Source organism: Echinops telfairi, unplaced genomic scaffold, assembly GCF_000313985.2.
Source record: "Echinops telfairi isolate 266 unplaced genomic scaffold, ASM31398v2 ScPeMD7_9;HRSCAF=40, whole genome shotgun sequence".
Lineage (NCBI taxonomy): Eukaryota > Metazoa > Chordata > Mammalia > Afrosoricida > Tenrecidae > Echinops > Echinops telfairi.
In genome coordinates this window covers 28,201,726-28,207,603 of record NW_022103906.1, presented here as the reverse complement: position 1 = coordinate 28,207,603, position 5,878 = coordinate 28,201,726, and positions in this window count along the sequence as shown.

Below are 5,878 nucleotides of genomic sequence, written 5' to 3'. Positions count from 1 at the left end.
CCTCTCTCTATTCAGCAGCCCTGGTGATGTACTCGGGTTGTGAAGGGCAAGGTCAGCGGTTTGAACCTATCCACGGGATAAAGGTGAGGGCTGCTCTGTAAAGCTGTCCACTCTCAGACACCCCAGGGGCCAGTTCTACTCTCTCCTGTAAGGTCGAAATGGGCCAGAATCGAGGGTGTTTTTGTTTTTAATGCATTTATTTTTCTTACCCAGAATGGTTAGGTTTCTCGGGTGAGAAATACCTCAGTCCTTGGCTTCACATGAGAAAGAAGTCACTCCGAAGCCTGGTTTTGATCTGTGGGTTTTTATAAAGGATAGAAGCAGCTTCAGGCGTTGCAGTAACTGAACACAAGCACCCTCAGGAAACTTCACACCCACAGGTGGAGATCTGAGACCCGAGAAACGCAGCACGGTCCAGGTGCAGCTGCAAAAAAGCGGGCGGTGGGCTCCGGAGTCTGGCTTTTTCAGGGCCCTCCGCTGGGAGGCGTGGTTGACCATGATACTGGTTGACTGCATTGGCTGAATTAAGCCCACGTGGCCTGGATTGGGGCCCTCCCAAGTGTACTGGAGTCCTGTCTCAAAGGCCTGCATTCGTGCATGCCCTGTAGTCTTTATCAGCTTCCAACTTCCTGTAGGAGGAGGGAGGCCTTGGCATGTAGAGGGCCAACCCCTGATTCCTGCCTCTAGCCACCTAACATGACCTTTGTCATCAGTGCTGCACTCTCACTGGCTGACTTGGAAGCTTTCAGGGTGACATTGAACAAAGGGCTGTCTAACTACCGCTTCCGAGGGTCCCAGGGAAAGCAGAATTGCGGATAGACTCTTAATGATGAAACAGGTAGCATTAGCTACCTCAGTTTCTACCGTGATTGAACCCAGAACTTGGGCTTTAATTTTTGGACTTCAGGATGGTGCCTGGAAAAATTCATGTAGAGGTCTTGCTGTTGAATATTGTTTTCCATATTACTGGGCCTGACCTTGAAGCTAGTGAATGAACGAATGGCCCTGATCAATGACCGTGGGAAGAACAAGGACACGAGGGACAGAACAGAGATGAGTAGTTCATCACTGACTCCACTGAAACAGGGTCACCCAAGGAGGAGAGGCCAGATGAGGCTCCCGCCACACTGAAGGGTAATCCCACATTGTCCAGCCAGCAAGTGGCCAGGGAAGAGGGCATGGCATGTGGGAAGGACGGAGACGGAAAAGAAGCTAATGACTACCTAGCAGAAGAGAAAGGACTGTCCAAGTATAATGGTTGAAAGGACGCTACTTTGGGCATGTCAGCTCCAGACCTAGCTTTTAGTTTCTTCAAAATGAGGGCATTTGATGGTGGCATCGCCAGGTAGCGAGGCACGGACACTGACTCTAGTGTGTTGTTGTTAGGTGCTGTGGAGTTGGCCCAGACCCATCGCAATCCTGTGCACAATGGAATGAAACGCTGCACGGTCCTGCGCCATCCTCAGCTGTTTCTCTTTACCTTGAGCTGCAAAACATAACTCTCATTGCCCAATGTAAAATGTAAGAATGTAGTAGAAGGACCCTAGGAAGAGGCCCTGGTGATATAGTGATTATGCGTTGGGAAGTACCCCAAGATCGGCAGTTCAAAACCACCAGCCGTGCCATAGAAGAAAGAGGGGGCTACCCTCACCAAAAGTTCCAGTTCCAGAAACCCACAGGGGTCACTGGTACCCTGTCCAATAAGGCTTGATGTGATTCGGATCGACGCGATGGCAGTGAGTTTGGGGGATAAACAGTGTCCCAAGCGTAAACTCGCTACCACGGAATTGATCCCAACTCATAAAAAGCAGGCCTCGGAAGAAAACAGATTAGGAAAACCGCTGGAAGCTCTGAACTGGCTTTGTGGATTTTCCCACTAGGAAGTTACCTTGTCCAACAGTGCTTCTCAAAGTCGGCAATACTGCCCCCTGGGGGTGTGGGAATGACCCACACCAAACTAACTGCCATCGAGTCAATGATGACTCACAGTATAGGACAGGGCAGAACTGCCCATGCAGGTTTCTGAGACTGCAACTGGTCTTTCTCCTGTGGAGTGGCTGGTGGTTTTGAACTGTTGACCTTCTGGTTAGCAGCCCAATGAGTAACCACTATGCCGCCAGGGTTCCCTTGGAATGATTCAGGGATCTACGAAAGCAGCTACCTACACTTTATCCTAGATTATGTATGGGCCACAGTACAAACATTTTTACCTGCCAGGAGCGCACTGAGTAATTTTTTTCTGAGAAGGTGATTGTAGGGCAAATAAATTTGGAGCCCAGTGAACATGTAGCTACTAGGTTTCGTTCCTGCTCTCCAGGTTCTACGTCTCTCAACTCAAAACTTTCTAATTTCTGATAGAGACCATCTGGCTGAGTCAGCTCTCCACACCTGGGTTAATCATCTACTACCAGGTGATACGATCTTAGTATGTAAACATAGCTGCTGAAACCCACCCTGTGACTGAGAGAATGAGGGTGGGTGGGGGTGGAGAGTGGCGATTTCCAGAGAAGGCATGGGGTGACCATGCCGATGTCCACTGAAGTTCACTAAAATTCTACTTCAATGACTATAGTTCACAAGAATAGTTCCACGAGTAGGTAAAATAAACGTTTTAACAGTATAACTAGAGTTGGGTAAGGTTGATTATATCGATATGAAGGTTACAATGGGGCTTTAAAGAGACCTGGTTTGGCAAAGAGCTGATTCCTGCAGACAGTGGTAACAACACATACAAAGGTTTAGAGACAAGAGTGAACAAGCAATGCTTTGGAAAGAGTAACTGCTTTGTTCGACAATTTTTAAAAATTAGCATCAGCGGTTAAAGCGTAATGAGGTAGGGCTCAGAACTAGGAGGGAGCCTGGGGTTGGGGAGGGCAGTATTACCGTTGCCATTTAAAGAGAATTGGAGGAGGAATGAGGAACCTGGGCTCTGCCACTGCTGGGCAGTTTCTCCTTGATTATCCTGTTCCTCTGTCCCTAGTGCACTCACCCCTAATAGAATTCTGCAGTCCTACTACTGGAAATTGTGTATCGCTTATCCATTCCAAACTATTTAGTGAGCAACTACTATGGGCAAACAAAGCTCTAAGTGCTGAAGATCCTTCAATGAATATAAACAAAGTGTCCTCACAGAGCTTACATACCTAATCAATATAGTAACAATCACAACAATGTTTGACCTGAACACATGATGATAAGTCTTGGCTTGTTTTCAGCTCCTGCATCTTCGGTATACACTTCATAGCATAGACAGCCCTCTCTTGTGCCTAGATTATTCCTTAATTAGCTCTCCCTGCTATGTAAAATGACATTGCCCTCATCACAAAACACGTATCACACCCTTCCATTGGAATGGAAACAAGACTAAGCAGTAAGGCAGGTGGAAGACTGAAACATCTTCATCACTGATAATTAACTAAATCAACTCAATGTGAGTCCCCACCCCCCACCCCAAGGACTTGGAAACAAGGAATGTTGTTTCCATTTGAGATCTTCCATTGAAGGAAGAAGGATTAATTAATTTACAGGTCAGCAATGCTTAGCTGATTAAATGGCGAGAGCTGTGCTGTCCAATGTGCTAGCCCCTAGCCTAGAACAATTTTAAGTGTTTAAAAGTGAGTGACATGAAAACATATGGTTCTTGGCCACATAGCACTCTGTGACCGATTGCTAGCTTATTGGACAATTAAAGAACATTCCTATCGTCACAACAAGCTTAAGGAGTCACCATTGATCTAGGATTTCAGCTGACAATATCGATTACAACTCGATGGAAAGAAAGCAAGAATTCTCACAACTGGACCAGTAGGTAACATATTCAAAAACAAAGAAAAGATTTGTTGTTAAGGATTGTGTCTTGCTTGGATCAACTGCCAACGCTCATGGAAGCGGCACTCATGAGATCCGAAGACACACTGCTTTGAGTAAATCACCTCCACAAGACCTCCTAAAAGTGCTGGAAAGGAAGGATGCTATTTTGCAGATTAAGCCAGGGTATTTCCATCACCTCACTTGCACGTGAAAGTTGGACATTAAATGAGGAAGCCGGAAGGTAAATTGGTGCATTTAAATGACGGTGCTGGTGAAGACTATTGAACGTGCCATGGACTGTTCAAAGAGCAAACAGATCTGTTTGGGAAGAAGTGTAGTCAGCGTCCTCCTTCCAGGCAAGGATGGCAAGGCTTCAATTCATGTACTTTGGACGTATTGTTAGAAGAGGCCAGTCCCTGGAGAGGGAGATCATGCTTGTAAAGTAGAGTGGCAACATCAAAGAGGAAGGCCCACCAGCCTGTGTGATCACAAGGTGTCAAAGAGATCAGGGATCAGGCATCAAAGAACAAAAAATCAAATAATTGTGAATGAGGGGGAGTGCGGATTGAGGACCCAAGACCCATCTATAGGCAACTGGACATCCCCTACAGAAGGGTCTTGGGGAAGAAAAGAACCAAGCAAGGGACAAGGAAACAAAGATGAAACATACAACTTTCCTCTAGTTCCTAAATGTTCCCCTCCTCCCACTATCATGATCCCAATTCTACCTTACAAATCTGGCTAGACCAGAGGATGTACACTGGTACAGATAGGAACTGGAAACACAGGGAATCCAGGACATATGATCCCTTCAGGACCAGTGGTGAGAGTGGCGATACCAGGAGGGTGGTGGAAGGGTGGAGTGGAAAGGGGAAAGCGATCACAAGGATCTACATATGACCTCCTCCCTGGGGGATGGACAACAGAAAAGTGGGTGAAGGGAGACGTTGGACAGTGTAAGATATGACAAAATAATAATTTATAAATGATCAAGGGTTCATGAGGGAGGTGGGAACAGGGAGGGAGGGGAAAAATAAGGAGCTGATGCCAAGGGCTTAAGTGGAGAGCAAATGTTTTGAGAATGATGAGGGCAATGAATGTACAAATGTGCTTTACACAACTGCTATGTGTATGGATTGTGATAAGAGTTGTATGAGCCCCCAATAAAATGATTTTTAAAAAAAGAGGAAGGCCCGGACAAGATGATTGATCCAGTGGGTGCAGCACTGGGCTCAAACGTCAGCACGATGGTGCGGGTGCAGGACTGGGCAGTGCTTTGTGCCGGTGTACGTAGACTCATCATGAGATGGAAGGGATTTGACGGCACCGAACAGCAACAACAACTGGCCTAGAAAACCTCCAGTTAATCGGGAGAAGAATTGGTCAATTGATGAACCTTTGACGTACAGGCAATGGAGAATCCCCGATACCTACATGTTTCAGGGTCTTAGGATGAAAGATGGGCTACTTAAAGTGTTTAATGGAAGAGAGTTTAATAAAGAGATTATTGGTGATGTCATAGAACACGATTGAGGCAATCAGTGTCACCAAATTCCACATGTGAAAGACGCTGAGCTAACAAATGTTGTATCTATGATTTTACAACAATCTAACAGCCAGGTCAAACCTAACTCATTCCCCTCACGCTGATACTGACTCACAGCGACCCTACAAGACAGAGTAAAATTGCTCTGTGTTTCCTCCTTTAAAACATTTTTTTAAAATTTTATTTGGGGCTCTTACAGCTCTTATCACAATCCATACATGTATCCATTGTGTCAAACACATCTGTACATATGTTGTCATCATCTTTTCCAGAACATTTTCTTTCTACTTGAGCCCTTGGTATCAGCTCCTCATTTTTTCTCTCCCTCTCCCATGTCCCCTTGATAATTTATAATTCTTCTTTTTTTTCATGTCTTACGATAACTTTTCTGCTGTCCATCCCTCCGGGAGGGGGACCATACATTGATTATTGTGATCGGTTCTCCCTTACTCCCCCACCCCCCACCCTTACCACCCTAGTATTGCTGCTCCCCTTATTGGTCCTGAGGGGTTTATCTGTCCT